Here is a 20,365-nt window from a genome sequence, read left to right as displayed (position 1 = left end):
CAGATTTTAATCAGTGATAAACTATTGCAATAAAGAAGAGAGTTCAGCATGAACTGAACTCAGCTTCGATTTGTACAGAGGTGACTGGGTGTTTTAAATGGAGTGAGGGAGTAGGTATGAGGGGTTGCCACTACTTGAGCCAGGTCAAGGGAATGGAAATCTGTAAAAAGCAGGAAGGGGGGTTGATCCATGTGAAACTCCTCTGGGTTTGCTAACTGGCACTTATGGAAGTTTGACTTCTATCCTCCCTCAGAGACTGGACAACAGGGGCTCTATCTTCAAGTGTCAGCTGGAACAAACAGTAGATTCTTTTGACAGCCTTGTGCTTTCCCAGATAGGAATTTAGGAGGTCATTCTATGGATGCTGCCTTGACTTAGAAACTATGTTTGTGTTTGTTCAAGTCTTTTAATGTGGGGGTGGGAGGAGGTGGATAAAATCATTTGTACCGAGAGTCGGCAGTTTTTATCGGCCAAGGTTGAGGCCTGGTCAAGAAGAGTGCTCAATAAAAAAGAACAAAATAATGCCATTTGCAGCAACATGGATGCAACTAGAGATTATCATACTAAGTGAAGTAAGTCAGAGAGAGAAAGACAAGCACCATATGATATCACTTATGTGTGGAATCTAAAATATGACACAAATGAACCTATCTATGAAACAGAAACAATCACCGACATGGAGAACAGACTGGTGGTTGCCAAGGGGGAGGGATTTGGGGGAAGGATGGAGTGGGAGGCTGGGGTGAGCAGATGTAAGCTTTTATATATGGAATGGATAAACAACAAGCTCCTACTGTCTAGCACAGGGAACTATATACAATATCTTACGATAAACCATAATGGGAAAGAATATAAAAAAAGAATCTATGTATATGTATAACTGAATCATTTTGCCGTACAGCAGTCATTAACACAACATTGTAAATCAACTATTCTTCAATTTTAAAAAATTTTAAAAAATAAAGAAGAGGTCTCAGGGGAGCCAGGCTAGATATATGCTCACTTTTAGAAGGAGAGACTCTTCATCAATGTCAACCGGGCAGGTCTCTCTCTCACGCGCGCACACACACACACACCACAGTCTCTGCCCTCTCTTTTTTTTGTTTTTCTGCCCTCTCTTCTTTGTCAGCTCCAATAACCATTTTCAGAGGCCAAGGGCCAGTAAACAGCTGGAGCCCAGCACAGGAAATTTCCCCAGGTTGCTTTCCTATCTCCTCTTTCAAATGTCACACATGAAATCTGAATCTCTTGGCACTCATCCTGGCTCCCATTACTCATTTTGTCCCTTTTGTGTTTCTTAACAAACTCCAGAGTTATTGGCGGAGGTAGGCTTGAAAACCCCACACAAAAAGGGCTTCTAGAAATATGTTTAGAATGAGGGGAAGATGTTGAGTTCCGTTGGGGACGTGTCGAGCTCCGGACTGGGGACGTAGCCAAGACTTTGAGTGTCATCAACATAAAGATAATCAAGCAGAGGTATCAGAGATCAGGGCAGTAGATGGCATCACCCAGTGAGAGTGTGTGCGGCGAGAACAGGGCAGATGCCTCAGGAACATACACACCCGCACTGAAGGGACTGAGAAAGTGATTTCAAGAGTAAAGATTTTATGTACGCTGGACAGAGTGGGTGGCCCACACACTGCTTCTAGGAAGCAGAAGGTCAAAAGCAATGCACTTTAATGCCCCCAGTTCCTGTAAGCACAGCTGGATTTCAGGGGACAGACAAGCATGGGCTCATTTGTGGAACAACCTTTAGTGGTCTAGTTTAAGACTGTAGAAACTTCCTGCGGGTAGCTGGAATAAAAAGCAGCTGTATGGGGGGTGGTGTGTAAGAAACTAGTATCCCTTATTTAGGAAGAAAAACTAAGGCATTACCAATTTGAGGTGTTTTTAGTTAGGGTGTGGAGACATCTACCTTGCAAATCCCTTCTTTGGTTAACAGCTAAGGTCTTCGGAAAAGACTTAAGAATGAATCCTGCTGCAACATTTTGATCTTCCTTTTTTTCTTCAAAGTAATTAAACGTAAGTTTTAAATTGGTTATAAGGAAAATAACCATCTCCTGAAGCTGCTGAACCCAGGGTCTTATAAGGCATTCCTTGGGGGCGGGGCAGTGGAGGAGAGCCTCAGTCATTTTCCTCGGTCCTAGGGACAGAGTTGCTCCTTTGCTATAAATCATGGTTTGCCTAGTCTATAAATATTTGTTGGTTTTTCAACTTGCTTTTGGCTCTCTTACCACTATTTTTTTGTCTGTTTTTTAAAAATGTCTATGATGGCTTCTTGTCTCTTTTGGGTCTTTGATGTTTGTAGAACCGATTTCCACAAAGCCAGCCTAAGTGGATTTGGGTATGGGCAGAAGCTATGATTTGACAACTCTTCTCACTATTTTCATCATTTAAAATGTGTCTGAAGATCCCCGAGTGCTCCGTGCAAAATGACAATAGTAATATGCCCCAGTATCTGAAAAATCCAGCCGATACACAGCAATTTTCTCTCCAAAACTGCCTCGCCATGGCAAGGGCTGTGAATGTCTTTGCATTGTATATTGCTTCTTGGGGGAAATGGCCACGCGATGGCTTAAAATGGAGGCTCTGAAAGAGCTTGCAGCTGCCCTGGTGGACCTGCAGTTTCCAGCACAGAGCATTACAGCTGTGCCTCAGCGCCCTTTACAAACCACAGGCATTTGACTGAATGCCTGGCCTAAGGTTTACCACCTGGCTCCCGAGTGAAAGAGGAACTACTGTGCTGGTGGAAATTTTATTACCCTATTTTGCAAAACTTTTTAGGTAAAGAGCATGAGCATGTACAGGAAAAAATCCTTAGAGCACAATCAGGATTGTATTATCAGTGGCTTAAAAGGAGCTGCGTGGTTCATTGTGGAAAACAAACATGTATGTATCTGAAGTACATTATGAGCCAGGTTTTAGCATCTTCTGTACACTTACTGTTTGAACTTGCTGTGAAATATCTTTCTTTGGGTCTGTGATAGAGGTTAGTATTGCTTACCCAATCTAGCTCTCTCCTTTCCTCCCTGGGCATGTGGAAAGATTTCCCAGCCCCTGCAGTTAGGCAGGATAGTGTGCCTAATTCTGACCAATGGACCAGCAGTGAAAGTGAATGCAGCATTTCCAGCCCAAGGCATTTAGTAGAGGTGTGAGTTAGCCACACACACTCTCTTTCTCTCTTTTTTTCTGCTTCAGTGAGTCTGGATGTTATAAATTGAAACAGCAGAGACTAAAGGTGTTTGGGTTCATGACGATGTGCAGAGTTCCTGCTGACCTGTATTAACAGGTAATATGAGTGAAAAATAAATCTTTATCCAGCCAGGGCAGTTAGGGATTTATTTGTTACTACAGCATAGTATGCCTTATTTTGAATAATGCTAGATCAAATTCTCTCCTTGCAGAAGCTGATGGCTTCAAAATATGCAGTTCTAGGTCATACTAACTTAGGCTTTGTAGGCATTCCTGAGCTTAGAGCAAGTATAACTGATTATGATCCTTTTAAAGAAACTATACCAGTTAGCTGTACTTTGAGAAAAGTTAATTGTAACTAGATGCATTCATAATCTAGATTGAAATATCCATCTAGAATAAGCTTACCTTGACTTATTCTAATACATTTTTTAATGATCGCAAAGAATTAGCACTTGTATATATCCATATTTGCAAGACAATCATGTCATTTCATTTAGGATTATATCTCATAAACCTTTCTGTGATTTTGGGTTTAAATGACTTTAGAATGTCAAGATAGGATCAAATTTCACATGGAAAATAAGGGAGTTGGCATCCCAAGGCTATGAGGTTTTTCATGTAAAGAGGATATTACATTTCCATAGGTAGATCCAAGCCATAAAACACCAAGTTTTATGGAACTGATCTCATAATTCCATATGTATTACTGATATGTTTTTAACCCCTTACGTTGGTTTGTTGTATTTGAAAGACAGAATTGTATGCTTTGAAAAACGCTTTTGATACTGACAGATATAATAGTCATCGGAAAATTAAGTTTACGTAGGGGATCTTTGCCAATGATAGCCAGATTTAAACATAGCCTTCATACTATCATAGAAGGAATATTATTATGCCAAAACAGATACCTGTTGAAGGGAAAAGGCAAGGATAGTGTATTACGGTAGTAAGGTCATATGGTTTGTTGTTCAGAAATGCATGTTTGAACATGTACTGCGCTCTCTGAAGCCGTGTAGATTTAGCTGATGGAACTAACCTCTCTGAGTGTCAGCGCAATAATAATGTTGTTTCTGCTGCTGCTGTAGCTACAATGCTAAGCAGGGAGCTCTGCTGTGCCTTGTGTGCCTCATCTCATTTAATCCTCCCCACAGTTCAGTGAGGCTTAGAGAAGTTTAAGACCACACACCTCTGCTTATGGCATCAGTGTGGGACAGAGGATCAGTCCCAGTGTGTCTTATTAATTGCTATATAATATCCTAATTTAGTGAGAGGTACTGTCTTAGTCAGTTAGGGCTGCCATACAAAATACCATAGACTGAGTGGCTTAAACAACAGAAATTTATCTTCTCACAGTTCTAGAGGCTGGAAATCCAAGATCAGTGTGCCAGCATAGTCTGATTCTGGTGAGGGCTCTTCCTGGCTTGTAGACCACCACCTTTTCACTATGTCCTGTGAAAGAGAGAGAGAGAGAGTTCTTTCCTCTCTTTGTCTTCTTACAACAACACTAAGTCCATCATGGGGACCCCACCCTCATGACCACATCAAAATCTAATAACCTACCAAAGTCCCCACGTCCAAATACTGTCACATTGGAAGGTAAGGCTTTGTTTGACATATGAATTTTGGGGGCACGTAAAATTTCAGTCTATATTAAAGAAAGTGCTAAACAAATAGTAGCTATTACCATTTTTGATAGTAATGGTATTACTATTATTCATCTTCTTAAGAAATGACTGTAGAAATGTAGTTGTCAGGTTTCTGGATCTTCAGACCTCTGAGGGTCTAACAATTGGACATGAGCATTTTAACATATATCAGAAAATTAGAATTCAGTTTCAGTGCCACATTTTTCAAAATAACCTATTTGTCTGTGAATCCCCATTGTCATCTGTAACAGCTAAACTACAGAAACAACCTAAGATTGCAGCCTGGATGTCCAGTTTAACTCAATAAGGGTCAAGTTGTAATTACTCTTCTGACCCAAGTCAGTCTCAAAATTAACTGTACTAGCTAATCACTTGGAAAGATTTTTTTAAAACACTTAGGGTTGGGATCCAATCCCAAAGCTATTAACCAGAATATATAGGGGTGAAGTCCAGGCATGAGTGTTTGTGAATCTCCTCTGATGATTCGCCCAGGCTGGAAAAGCACCACTACCAGAAGCGCCGTTAGCAGTGATGTAGCTTATTAAAGAGACTGGAAGACTCCGTTTGCTTTTCAAGCAAAAGTTAACCATACCTGTAATTTTCTTCGTGAAACAGATTTGTAGTTACACATTTTAAGATGATCTCTTGTTAAATTACTATTTTTGTTAGGAAGATGTGTTGAGGGTTTGTCATTCTATGCTTTATCTCATCTAATCTTCAGAGCAGCCCTAAGCTGTTGCACTGTGATTGGCCCCATTCTATAGATAAGACAACTGAGCCACAGGGAAATGTGAGTTAACTCATCTGGGATGACGCAGGAGGTTCCAGGGCAGGTCTATGAGCCTTGAGACGAGGCTCCACCAGGATGGGGGTGTAAGCCTTCCAAGCTTTGTTACCACTTCGTGAAGTTTAGTCATGGAAAGATTGATGGTGGCGATTCTGAAAAATAACCTGAGAATACGCCACGCTGCTGTCATGGGGGTTACATTTCCAGCACATCCCCCTCACCTTGAATCACGCACAGCCACGAGCAGACACTCTCAGCCACCTTGAAACCGAATTCCCCTAAAACCAAATCCTCCTCTACCAAGTTTGTGATTAACATCTCTATCCAAAACGTTACTCCCTTTCTTGTCCAACACCTGTGCCCCTCAAAATTGAGGAGTATCAAAAAGGGGGGATTGAAACCAAGCAAGACTCTGTGGGGCTTTCGCAAGTACAGAAGCCCCGCTGTGTCCTCCATTTCTTGTTTGTAGGAAAAAGGTTTCTGCCTCCTAGACCTTCCCTGAGTTCCAAAGGGCAGATTCAAACAGTTACTAACTAGGGGAGTGAGGGAAGGCAGGAAGAAAGAGGAGTGCAGAGACGGGGCCCGGGCCTGGCTCCTCCTGGGGGATCTGATACACATCTCAGAGTTCTCCTACAGGAACTCAGGCCCCCACCCAGGGGGAGGATGGTAACCTCAGGCTGGGCATTAACCCGTGGACCCCAGACAGGCTGGAAGCAGAGGCTGATGATTGAGACTCCTGGAACACCACCCTGTCACCTCACTACCAAACAATCAGAGGAAGGCGACACACCCTGAAGCCCTCCCCCCATATTTTGCCTATAAAAACTCTTTCCTGGGAATTCCCTGGCGGTCCAGTGGTTAAGACTCCACTCTTTCATTGCCAAGGGTCTGGGTTCAATCCCCGGTCGGGGAATTAAGATCCCACAGGTTACATGGCATGCTCAAAAAAAAAAGAAAAGAAAAAAGAAAAAAAGGAAAAACTATTTCCTGCACCCGTTGGGGAGCTTGGGTCTTTGGAGCATGAGCTGCCTGTCCTCCCTACATGGCCCTGCGATAAACCTTCCTCTGCTCCAAACGCCGACGTTTCGCTTTGTTTGGCCTCACTGTGCATCCGGCACATGAACATGGGTTCGGCAACAATTTGGCTCCAAGAAGCTTCTCTAAGGGTGATTCTAACTCATGATTGTGTCCCCGGGGGTAGCCCTGTGTTTGCACGTAGTAGACCCCCTAAAAAATAAATAAATGTACAGGAAAAAGAGCCTTGCGTATTTTCCTAAGCTTGGCTCTCCCTTGGGGAAACAATCAAGAAAGAGTTTCACCTCCCTGGAAAGGAAGTCACTTCATCGTCCCACCTTGAAATCCAGCAGCAAGGCTCCAGGCCATCCCCTAACTGCTTATATTGGAAGGACGGATGACAAGAGCAAACAAAAGAATATTAATAATAATTTTTTTTAATTAATTAATTTATTTATTTATTTTTGGCTGTGTTGGGTCTTCGTTTCTGTGCAAGGGCTTTCTCTAGTTGCGGCAAGCGGGGGCCACTCTTCATCATGGTACGTGGGCCTCTCACTATCGCGGCCTCTCTTGTTGCAGAGCACAGGCTCCGGACGCGCAGGCTCAGTAGTTGTGGCTTGCAGGCTCAGCAGTTGTGGCTCGTGGGCTTTAGAGCACAGGCTCAGTAGTTGTGGCTCACGGGCCTAGTTGCTCCGCAGCATGTGGGATCTTCCCGGACCAGGGCTTGAACCTGTGTCCCCTGCATTGGCAAGCAGATTCTCAACTGCTGCACCACCAGGGAAGCCTTTAATAATGATATTAATACTCTGGTTGTTAGTTCAAAATCAACAGCATTAAACCAAAGAGCCGTAACTACAAGGTATAAAGCTGTTTGTCGATGGGGTGAGGCCTCAAATGCCACACCAAGAAGAGAAGCAGGTTGTGATGTTCAGAAAACTGCTCCAGTGGTCATGAACAGATAAGTCCAGCCTGGCACCCTGAACTCTGGGCTTCTGGTGACTGTAAATACTGTAGCCTGAAGGCATTTTGCTTTCTAACATATGTTGGAGAGGCTTAATTTTTTTTTTTTGATGTGTTCCGTAATAAGAAGAGCTACCCATATTTAGTACTTACTGTGAGACAAACTTTGTATCGAGTGTCTTACATCTACTGACCCACTTATTTCCTCAGAGCAAATCAATCAGTTAATATCTTCCTCACTTGATGGATGAGGGATTTGAGACTTAATGCTCTAAGTAATCTCTCAAGCCAAGAAGTGGTGGAGCCAGGATTTGAACCCCGAATGTCTGATGTGAGAAGCCAAGGATGTGACGATTATATTGTCCCCTCTTCATGAGCACACGGAAGGGCATCGGCTTGGCTACAAAGAGTAAGTGACTGGAAGTGTGGCAGACCACGGTGTGACCCCGGTTTTCCTGTCCCCCCTGGGAAGAGCCTCCTCTCCCACTTTTCCCTTTGTTGGATGAGGCTGAGTAGTATGGGATTCAAAGTAAATATTCACAATGGTTCTCTGGTCTTTAGAGAGAGATTTTCTAATTCTCTTCGGTTCTTTAGTTGAGACTTTTGCACAGACTTCAGATATGTGTACCATTCCAGGCAGGCCGAGGTTGTACAGGTATTCAAAAGCAGGCTGTGGATGGAAGGTGTGGTTGGTACCTCCCCGGAAGCCAGCAGGCCAAACTCTTTGCCGCGCAATGAAAGCAAAGGGTTTCCCGTGTGGAGCCAGAGGCAGGCAGCTTTGAGCTTTGATCAGTCTAGAGAAAGAGATGATGGCTAGTGCTGGCACACCTCCCAGCTTGGTACCTCACTCCCTGACAGTCCTGCCTGCCTCTAACCAATCACATCTCAGTGTTTTCCCTTGAAAATCGTGGTAAAATACTTAAGAGTTTTTGTTTCCATGTAGACGTAAGTGCTGCATTAAAAAGGACCTTTAATTGGGAGAGAGAGAGAATGACTTCCGGAGCGGATACCTGCCATTCCACTCTGTCATCTGTACCCTGCTCTGGTTGAGCGTCTTTGGCAAAGGCAGAATGAGCTCTTAGGATTGCCCCTCGATTCTTTTCTGAAATTGCATTTCAATAGAACAGATCATCTTTAGGGAGAAAAAAAAAAAAAAAAAAGCCTTGTATGTTCTGATCACAGATGCATGGGAAAGACACCAAATTTGCTTTCACTACAAGTTGAAGGTCTTCATCTGCCAAGTTGATTGGTTCCAAAAGCAGGTTCACTGTTGCCTGCCAGCGTTCCTCATATGAGCTGGCAGAAGCCAAACAACACATTTATGGCATCGGCTCTGCATCTCTGCAATGGAATCTCGTGGAGTGGAGTGTGAGGGGATGAAAAGGAACAGGGGAGCTTAAGTTGGTCTGAACTACACGACAACACTTGCCATGAAAATCAAACCAGATCCTCGCTGAGGGTCATTCGTCAAATTCCCTTCCTGTTTTCCTTTTCAGGCTCTTTGTTTTGTTTCCCTGATCCTTTGCCTGCAAGGCTCTTATGGAATCGGAAGTCAGGCAACACCACAGAAGAAAGTGAACCGAGCTTGTGGCGTCCCTGACTGAGCCAAACCCCAGAAACAGTGGAAATATCCACTGCCAGCCCGAGTCTGTGAGATTTCCAGCCTGCTAGCCAGACCAACAAGGTTTAGAGTGACGTGTGGGCCTCCTCGCTGTGAGCCTTTGCGAGGTTTGTGTTTATTATTTCACTCATCTGTCAGCGACATTGATTTTGAGGGTTAACCTTTCTTTTTTCAGAGCCATTAAGTAAATACACTTCCAATAATCCGCAAGATCTAGCTTTACAGGGTGTGAAATATTATACTAATACTTTCCCCTCCAACAGACATTAAAGTTCAGTCATAACCAGTCTGCATTTGAGATTCTTCATTTGTTAAAGACCCTTAGGCTGCTGAAGGTCATAGTCAGTGGTGTGGAGGTTAATAGTAGTCAGCCTGATCTCCCCTAATAAAAGGCTTTGATTTATAGTATATGCCTGTCACGTAGCGTCCTCTCACTGTGGCTCGTTCCAAGCACCAGTGTGTCATCACTGACCGCACAGTTGGGAAGAGATGCATGAATGGCTCTCGCCAGGTGCCGTGAGCTACCTTCAGCTCGCCTCTCCGGCTTTGTCTGGAGAGCGCTGCATGGACACGCCGATGCCCTTGGCCCTCTTGACGGGCAAATTGGGAGAAGGGGAAACTGATGACTCCGTGCCACCTACCTACGGAATTGTCTGTGAGATCCCTTACACCTTCTGTGCTTTCTGGGTTAACGCTTGTAGCTGCAGGAAAATTAAAGGAAAATCAAGACGTGTGTCTCTCTTTCTCTCTTTGCATGACTATTGAAAAAACTAAGAAGAGGTTTCCAATCTGGGGCAGTGAGAGTTGACCATTTGAAGTTAAATTGGGACTGATTTCACACGTGCTCCCTAACTCTTAGATGAGGAAGTAATTCTATGGTCACAAGTGTGCTATGTGCTCCCAATTCAGGCCAAACCATGCCCGGCGAGGCATTTGTCTGTATTATATAAGATAAACGTATTAAGCTCTGACCTAATATTTCAGTCCTATTAGCCACGAGCCGGCAGCCTTTCTCACTACCATCTGAGGTAGCTCCGAGTAGGAGAAAGAATTCCCCAACCCATCTCTCACTATCAGTTCTGTATCACTGACCTCCTAGGCTAGGCAATGTTCCACGCTTTTAATGGACATTATCTCTCAACCTCTTTCAACCACGTAAGGTAAAGATTATCTGCATTTTATAAATGACACTAACTGGACCCAGTGAAATTAAGTTGCCAAAGTTTACACTGATCATTAGAGCAGGGCTGGAATTCGGAGCCCATTCTCTCTGAAGTCAAAGCCTTTCCACCTCTTTCTAAGAAGGTATTGTCTCTTGTGTATATTGATTTGTATAAAGTGCTCCTTTAAGCCAAATTCTGAGCCAGGAATAGAAATGCCAGTCCTTGCGATGGATCTGGCAGCCTTTTTCAAAATAATCAAGTCCAGAGGAGAGGAGTTCCAAGGAGTACAGAGGCAGTGGAGGCTGTTTGCTAGGGGCTCTGGCCAACGGATGCTCTGAGCCCCAGGGCCTCTCCCCCGGGGCTGGAAGGAGGCGCCTGCTACGGACATTCTCCCTGGCCTGGGGCCCATTGTCACAGTCAGTGGTAGGAGAAGAATACTGCACGTTCCATCTGGGGTCAAGTTCTATGTGTGAAAGTGTAGTGATGCAGGCCTCAGAAACGACGAGTGATCATGTATGGGGAGGGAAGGGCAGGCCTCGAGTCCTTGGCTCCAGGGGAACCACACAGGTTCTTTTTGTGTCTCCGAATCTCCCTGAGCCGCCAAAGACTAACACTGCATCAAGTGATGACTCAATGGCATGATCTAAAGGCAAGTGATGAGAACTTTCAGCAACGTCATGTATTCAGCTACCATTTATTAGAGATCCGTCTACCCAGAGTGGGGGAAAGGGCTTATTGTTGTTGTTGCATTATTTGAGGGATAGCTAAAGAAACCCTGTTTCTACTGAACATAATTTAGTAAATGTGGATGGAAAAATATCAGAACAAGGAGTCAACTTTAAAGCATAGACTTAATGCTGTTGCTAACTTGTGTTATTTTGGAAAAGTTACATAGCTTCTCTGAGTTCTCATTTCATCTTTAAAATGTGATTAGTATTACCTAACAAGGTAGTATAATAAGACTCAAATTAGTTATTATACATGCAAATGCTTGAAAAATTATTGATAGTTATGAAACAAATGAAAATTGGCATACATGCATTGAATGCATGCGAGGTGCCTGTAGAACATGAAGAGATATGTCATAGTCTCTGACACCAGGCACCTTACAATTTAGTTACAAAGAAAGAGTACAAACACTTAAAAAGTTAACACAAGGGATGAATACTATACAAACTCTAGAAATGCCATGCAGTAGTTCATGGTTAATTTCCAAATGAATGCCTCTGTCAGTTGTCCTAGGAGCTTAGAGGAAGACAAAACAATTGATGAGTGTGATATGTAAAGTGTTTTGGAAGAGGAATAATTTGACAGGGGGAGAGAGAGAGGGAGAGGGAGAGAGAGAGAAATTGATAAGTCAAGGACAACCCAGAATGAATATTGAATATACAGGTGTATAGGACTGATCTTTGTTTCCCCCAAATTTGTAGGTTGAAGCCTTAACCCTACATGTGACTATGCTGGAGATTAGGGCCTTTAAGGAGGTGATTGAAGTTAAATGAGATCATAAAGGTGGCACCCTGATTCAATAAAGTTGGTGTCCTTATAAAAGAGGAAGAAATACCAGAGATAGCTTTCTCTGTCTCTCTGTCTCCCTCTCTTTGTCAGGAGGACACAGTGAGAAGGCAGCTATCTGCAGGTCAAGAAGAGAGCTCTCACCAACAACTGAACCCTGCCAGAACCTTCATCTTAAACTTTCTATTTTACTGTCCAGAACTACAAGAAAAAATGTCTATTGTTTAAGTTATCCAGTCTGTGGTGTTTTGTTATGGCAGCCTGAGTGGATGAAGGCAACAGGAACCGTGTAAATAAAAAAGAGAGGAGGAAGGGATACACAGTACTCTTTAAAAGTTGGTTTTGTGTTGTTGTTGTTTTTTAATTAACCTTTTGGCCAGTAAGTAGATAACCTTGGAGTTTAATGTTTGGAAAATGATAGACTGAAAAGGACATAGAATAAATCAGGGTCAGGTTGAAAGTGACTTTGAATGCCACTAAGAAGTTCACATTTATCCTGTAGCAAACGTGAATGCACCTCAAATTTTTAGAGTGGACAATGTGCTCAGTAGTAAAGCAGCACTTTAGCAAGAATAATCCTGTAAGAGTAAGAAGGCTGAATTTTAAAGAGCAGAGACACAAGGCAAAAGGTTGTTGTAATAATTCTTTTAGAGTTTAATGCTAAGTAAAAGATCATTTTTAATCTATATCGAAAGTGAGCTTGGTAACTCATCACATTCCTGTATTTCTGCCAAGAAACTTAGCAAATGCAGCAATTAGTTCCATCTTCTCTTTTATTTGTTTCTCTTACTTTATGACATGGGTTATCTATTTTTTAATACATGTTTCCCCACTATCAGAATAAATATAGAGCGTTCCTATGGAAATTTGTGTAAGCTGAAATGGTGTGAAGTGAATAAGCAATTACCTTAGGACGCATCTTGCAAATGGATGCGCAAAATAAGTGAAGATAGAGCACAGACGCTCACAGACACAGTTCAAGTTCTGGCGGCTGGATGCTGAGTGTATCCCGGGGAAGGGGCTTGGCGGGGCCCCTCTCGCTGCTCGGGGTGCCGCCTCCACACAGCCTCACTGCAAAGTAAATGCGGAGCACTGTTTTCACTTTTCACCTTTTTTCATAAAAGCAAAAATTCTCTTCAGATTTCTCTTGTTTAGCGAATACAGGCACTAATGTAGGTCTTTTGTAAAAGTGAAGTGGCTAAAAAGAAGCTTCAAAAAGTGAAAGATACCTGTAGCTCTATTTATTAATTCAACAAATATGTATCAAAACCTACCAAATGTCAAGCTCTGTTCTAGGCAAACAAAGATTCCCTGCTCTTATGAGCACATCTTCTAAGAAAGAGAGACACAATAAACATAATAAACAGGAAGTCATATATATTAGAAGTCATATAGTATGTAGTATATAACTATTATACACCTCAAGGATATACTAAAGAGCTGTTACATGCCCTCTATGAAAAAAAAAAGAAAAACTAGAGCAAGAAAAGTGAATTTAGATAGTGTCAGGGGAGAATAGATGGCAGTTTTAAATATGATGGTCAGGGTAAGCCTTACTGAAAAGGTGACCTCTAAGCAAAGACTTGTACCTGCATCTCATATTGTAAGTCAATATGAACATTCTTTTTAAAGAAGGAGGGTTTTAAATAATACACAAAAAGAAAATTTCAGTAGTTAATCACGCAGTGATAGAGGCTTAGGCCAGTGTTTTAGTGGTGGGGAAAAGAGATCAATGTAAGAGAAATTGTTAAAAATAATTGATAGTTAAATGACTAACTCACCCTTCTCTTCTGTTCTCCATATTTAGAAAGGTGAGTGAGGTTTCAGACTTTAATGAATGGAAGACTTACAGCTTCATTCATGGAGATAGGGCTTTCAGTGAATGATGGTCATGCACTTGTGAAATCTATGACCCTTGCTGAAACCAAACCAAAAGAACAACAAAAAAAGAAAAAAATATAAAAGGACATTTTATTTGCAGTGAAAATGGAAAACAGCTACTTCCCTAAACCACAGTCTTTGAAGAATATCTGCCAAACATTCTGAAATTCAGATGAATCAAGGAAGGTTGCTGAAAGCCAAAACAAATGAATATCTTCACATCTTGAATGAGGTATAGAATTCTCTAAAAGTAAATGAGACTCCTCACGGAGTGTGGGTGGGCTGCAGTAATAAACATCCCTGTGGGATGTAGGTTTCTTTGAAATCTGGGCTCCTAAATGGCAGAAGTCATCTGGATGTGAAGTGAAATTAAGAAGAAACAGAAAATACTAGCTCCTGATTAAAGCCAATGGGGCATACGATAAATACATTGAATAACCTATCAGAAGATGAACAGGATGCTTAATTTTGAGCTACACAAACCTGTCTGGATCATCTGTTCACCTGAGGAGACATGTGCCACCAAGACATAGGATGAAAAATATACACTGATGATGTGTGTAAGATAACACATTTCATTTCAAATTGCCAGTGGCCCCAGATTACTTCTGCTACTCTGTAAATTATTCTTGAATGAATAGTAGAAACAGAACTCTACTCATTCAAAAATGAGTCATAGGACTTGCACTTCTGTCTAAGGTGGGTAACAGGGGCCAGACTTCCCCTTCACCAAAATATATGACACATGGGTTTTGAGCTGTTAGATACCAGGCAATGAAAGATAATGTTCATGTAGAGTCAAGAAACAAACAAGGCCGGCTGTGACCGCCGTGGAGGCACTGCTGAGTTGGGTTGCTTCCCAGAGCAGGAGACTTGGAAGGGTTTCCAGTGCTGGCTGGGGCCGCCTGGCCTGTGGGGCAGGGCAGGGCAGGAACTGCTTTAGAGGGGCCAGCTGGCTGGGTGGATTGGGCAGGGAAATTCCTCAGTGGAACCCTGGGGAGGGGCACACGGGGTGAGCTAGGTGGTGGAGAGTGACACAAATGGTGGCGGCCAGTGTCGGGCCAGCGGGGTGAGAGTATAGTGAAAAAACAAATGGTGCCCACCCGCACCTCCTTCCCCAGAGAGAGATCTACCAGATCCCTGTCCCTCCAGCACATGCCCTAAAATTAGTCACTGTATCTCCATTTCATAAGAGGCAGGTGCTTTTCAGGCTGCTGCCTCTGGGCTGGGAATCAGAGTGAGTGAATTTGCACTCAAGCCCCTCAAGACCAGAGTCTCAGTTTCTGTAGCCCTAAGGTTCTCCCAGACAGAAGCCCCTCTGGTTTTCAAAGGCAAACGTGATGAGAGCTCATCTTCCCAGTGCAGGATCCTCCAGGCTGAGGGTCCTGACATGGGGCTCAGACTCCCTGCTCCTCGGGAGGACCTCCATCGCTGTGATGTCCCTCCTGCTGTGGTCACTGCTCCAGGGGTGTGGGTTCTACCTAGACTTCACCTCTGCCCCCTCCTACCCGTCTCGATGTGGCCTTTACTTTACATCCTTAGTTGTAGAAAATCTGTTCTGTTAGTCTTCATGTTATTCTCAGAGAGAGTTGTTCTATATGTAGTTGTGTTTCTGGTGTGTCCATGAGAGGAGGCGAGCTCAGGATCTCCCTACTCCACCATCTTGATTTGATCCCTGGGTAAATGTACATTTTTCTTATCTACATCTCTTTAAAAGCTAATCAATTGTTAAAGGCAAAAAATTTTTTTTTCAGTGTATTTTGGGGTTTATAATGCACGTAGAATTGAATGTATGAAAATGAAAGCACAAATTCCAAATTAAAATAATGACAGGCCACTACCTACCCATTATAACGGTTAAAATTTTTTAAAAGAAAACTGACAATAACAAATGCTGATGAGGATGAAGAGCAACAGGAACTCTAGTCGCTGCTGGAGGAAATGCAAAATGGTACCACCACTTTGGAAGACAGTTTGGCAGTATCTTAGAAAGCTAGACTGTAGTCTTAGCATATAATTTAGCAATTGTGCTCCTAGATATTACCTAATTGATTTAAAAACTATGTTCACACAAAAACCTTCACACAAATGTTCATAGCAGCTTCATGTGCAAATCAAAACTACAATGAGCTATCACCTCACACCAGTCAGAATGGCTATCGTTAACAAGTCTACAAACAATAAATGCTGGAGAGAGTGTGGAGAAAAGGGAACCCTCCTACACTGTTGGTGGGAATGTAAATTGGTGCAGCCACTATGGAGAACAGTATGGAGGTTCCTTAAGAAACTAAAAATAGAGCTACCATATGATCCAGCAATCCTACTCCTGGGCATATATCAGGAGAAAAACATGGTTGGAAAGGATATATGCACCCCGTGTTCATTGCAGCACTGTGTACAATAGCCAAGACATGGAAGCAACATAAATGTCCATCAACAGAAGAATGGATAAGGAAGTGGTACACATATACTGTGGAATATTACTCAGCCATTAAAAGCAATGAGATAATGCAATTTGCAGCAACATGGATGGAACTGGAGATTATCATACTAAGTGAAGTGAGTCAGACAGAGAAAGACACATATCATATGATATCACTTACATACAGAATCTTAAAAAAAAAAATGATACAAATGAACTTATTTACAAAACAGAAACAGACTCACAGACTTAGAGAATGAACTTATGGTTACCAGAGGGGAAGGGTAGAGGGAAGGGATGGATTTGGAGTTTCAGATTGGCATGTACACACTGCTATATTTAAAATAGATAACCAACAAGGACCAACTGTATAGCACAGGGAACTCTGCTCAATACTCTGTAATAACCTAAATGAGAAAAGGATTTGAAAAAGGATAGATACATGTACATGTATAACTGAAGCACTTCGCTGTACACCTGAAACTAACAAAACATTGTTAATTAACTATGCTCCAAAATAAAATAAAGATTTAAAAAAACAAAAAAAAAGCAAAAAATATTTTAAGCTTCAAAGCATTGAATACATTCTGAGATGTGATTTGTGAGGAAAAATAAATAAATAAAAACTATGGTCACATAAAAATTTTCATGCAAATGTTCATAGCAGCTTTATTCATAATCATCAAAAACTGGAAGCAATCAAGATGTTCTTTAATTGATGAATGGATACACGAACTGTGGTACTTTCATACAACAGAATATTATTCAGTAATAAAAAGAAATGAGCTATCAAGCCATGTAAAGATATGAAGAAAACTTAAATGTATATTGCTAAGTCAAAGAAGCCAGGATGAAAATGCTACATATTGCATGATTCCAATTATGTGATATTCTGGAAAATACAAAACTACAGAAACAATAAAGTGATCATTGGCTGCTAGGAGTTTGGGGAGAAGACGGAAGGAAGAATAAGTGAAGCTTAGGAGATTTTTAGGGCTGTAATACTGTTCTATATGATACCATCATGGTGGACACAGTCCATTATTTATTTTTCTAGACCCATAGATGTGTACTAGATTTTTGTACATGCCATTTAAAAGTATCTTTTAGGAGACTGAAGGATTTGAGGAAGGAATGCAGACTATGCCAGTGAAATCTGTTTTACAAATGTATGAAACAACCTCGCTGAAGTAGATGCATGGAATAGGTGCTGATCTCAGTATCTCTGGAAGTGTGTAGAGCCTGTAAGACAAAAGGCAAAAGGAACTACAAATAATTACTGCACTCTTGTTGATAAAGTTGTTTCCTACGGGACTATGGTTGACAATTTTGATGCTTGTGTACGGGAATGGGAACATACAATAAATATATGGTAGAAGCCAGGTTTCTCCCAGTTGGAGTGGGAGATTACAGGTTAGGAAAGGAAGAGGTTGAATGATCCATGTGGCAATGGATTAGAATTGGAGACATCAGTATACATTTACATTTAGCTTAATGTAGATACATATAGTTACATATAGAAATATTTATAGATATGTGTATATACACAGGTTCATATAAACACAGAGCATACTTTTTTCTCTGTCAGCTGAGAAGACCTAAAAGGAATGACAACAAGCACATCCAGCCCGAGATCTTGTTTTCTAGTACATCCTCTAATAAACGGAACAAGTGCTTCATGGAGAAATGACTGATTCTAGAACTGGGCAGAAAATATCCATGATGAACTTAGAGCATCTTGTAGTGCCAGAGAGTAAGGAAATGCTTAAAAAAAAAAACAAAAATAAAACCCTCACACATTGATGGGGTACGCCAGAGGAGCTGAGGAGACAATTAAAAGAGTTCCCAGTGGCCAAAACTGGAACAATTTGAGCAAAAAATTAAGTAAAGCAGTGTTGGATTATAGCCCAAAATATAAAATAAATATCCGTGAGTCCATAATAATACAAATAAAATTAATTGGATAAAATGATAAGTGGGGGAGAAGAGACAAATGTCCCATGCAGAAGAATTCCAAACAATTTACGTAGCTACACTGTCCTCAAGGATGTAGCACCCCACTCCTTAGGTGTGGGCTGCACATAGTTTCTTCCATTCAAAGTTTACAGTGTAGAAAGCGGGAAAAACAGGGTAACTTTGTAGTAAATAAACCTGACCACCACTACCTCAGCCAGATGATCAAGGCCAACACAACAGTCATAAATGATATTGATAATATGTACACTTGATACGATGAAAATGGCACTTTACCTCCCAATAACCCATAACCCCAGACATGTCATAAGAAAAGCATTAGACAAATCACAATAGTGGGGCAGTCTTCAAAATGCCTGACTGGTACTCCTCAAAACTTCCAAGGTCATCAAAAACAAGGAAAATCTGAGAAAACCTAAAAAGACATGACAACTCACTCAGCTCTCTGCCTCCTGCTGGTCCTGGTGAGGAAGGAACAGAAAGGATACCCAATGCCCAAGCTGGAAATTATTGCTCGATCAGCCCGTCCCATGTGAGAAATAGCTGTGGCTATTGCTCAGTTTCTAGGTTACAGCACTTCACACCATGGACCCCAGGAAAGAGTGGGGCAAAGATCCCAGAGCGTTTAGGGAACACCGACCTCATGGGAACAAAAACTGCCTGGACGGCAATAATAATAACTGCTGACACTTATTGATAACTTACTATGGGGAAGCTACTCTTCTTTGTGATTTTTATGGATTTACCTCTTTGATACTTATTTTTTAAAAACCCATTAGGTGCATATATTATTAAATCCATTTTGCAGATGGGGAGACTGATACTAAGTTACAAATGGTTCCTGAATAGAGTTGGAAGTGGAGCTATTGAAGAGAATCCAGGAGTCTGTTTTCATGGCAAATTGAATGCTATAAATTCGCTCACACAGTCATGGAAACCAAATGATCAAAATAAGAGTATCTTATTAAGGGCAAGCAGCAGTTTGAAAGTAGCATAAGATTTTATTTTTGAGAATATCTTATTGTTTTTAATATTCTTTTGCCTTTCTTCTCCAAGAAAAGAATTAACTTATAAAACTTCTCTAATTTCATTTCTGTTGTCAAATCCGTGAGTAATTTGTGCAGAAACTGGGAGCCCTTTGGAGGGGGGCATCTATACTCACTTTTGTGTTCCCAGTGTCCAGAATATACTTAATAATGTTTTTGAAGTGTTAATATTTTCTAAGAAAATAAGAGCATCTTATGGGGTTAATTTTCATAGGAAGCCCCAGAAATAATTGTTTTCGCTAATGAGTCTAATCCAACTACTATATACTTAAGACTTGAGCTTGAATCAATGCTAAGGCCCTTCTCTTACAGTTAATTGAATAAAATGTCTGAAGCTTCAGACTTGCCTAACCTTCAATTCCCTTTACTGCTCTAGCTTTATTGCTTCTAGAACAACTATCTCTATGTGTTCTCCCACTGGGAGTGCTCTCACATAATTTAGTTCTCCCTTCCCAGAATTACAAATGCTAAAAACTGGAAATGATCTTGTCTGGGGCATGTGAATATATGTGCTCATGAGCAATCAACCCAGCTGGGAATATCCACTCAGGCCATAACTTTAAATCCACTGTGTGCTAAGGCTCTATGATAGAGTGAAGGCTGCATGTGCTAACAGAGCCATTGTTTCCCCAAATTTCTGATTCTTATCCAAGCAAACCCACTGTGTTCTAATCTATTATGTTGTCATAAGAAACATGCAACATTACAATCTGGTACATCTCTAAGTGTCTTTAGGGGATTCTTTGTTTCTGTCAATTTCTTGGCTTTTTCCTATAAGTCAGATGGATATAACTACCTAAAGCAGAACTCCTGGGGAAATCTCTCCATGATCAGACTTGTGGGAAAGTTCAGGACCAGGTGGTGTTAAAGAAATTATGATAATTTTCCTCAGATGCCCTTTAAACAAGCCAGCCTCCTGGAATACGAGAGAAATAGGATTTGTGTCCTAGCCCTCGTAAAGCCATGTCTATAACTCTAGGTCTAGAAGGCAGGGTGTGTGTATGTGTGTGTGTGTGTGTGTGTGTGTGTGTGTGTGTGTGTGTTTCTGGTACTTCAGTAAGCAAAAGCAAAATTACTTCAGCACAGGACCTTTCCTCTTAGGTTCTACCTGCTGTCATCTAATGAAACTTTACATATTTAC

General features: G+C 41.6%; 1 protein-coding gene across 1 annotated transcript in view; it reads left to right on the top strand.

The window, feature by feature from the left end:
• LOC309614729 (uncharacterized protein C8orf34 homolog) overlaps positions 1 to 20,365 on the top strand; it is a 393,717-nt gene that overhangs the window by 339,644 nt on the left and 33,708 nt on the right.

This window comes from Balaenoptera borealis (genome assembly GCF_965194805.1).
Source record: "Balaenoptera borealis genome assembly, chromosome: 17".
NCBI classification, from domain to species: domain Eukaryota; kingdom Metazoa; phylum Chordata; class Mammalia; order Artiodactyla; family Balaenopteridae; genus Balaenoptera; species Balaenoptera borealis.
The sequence above is the reverse complement of the archived record's forward strand: the minus strand, read 5'-3'. Positions and strand labels throughout refer to the sequence as shown.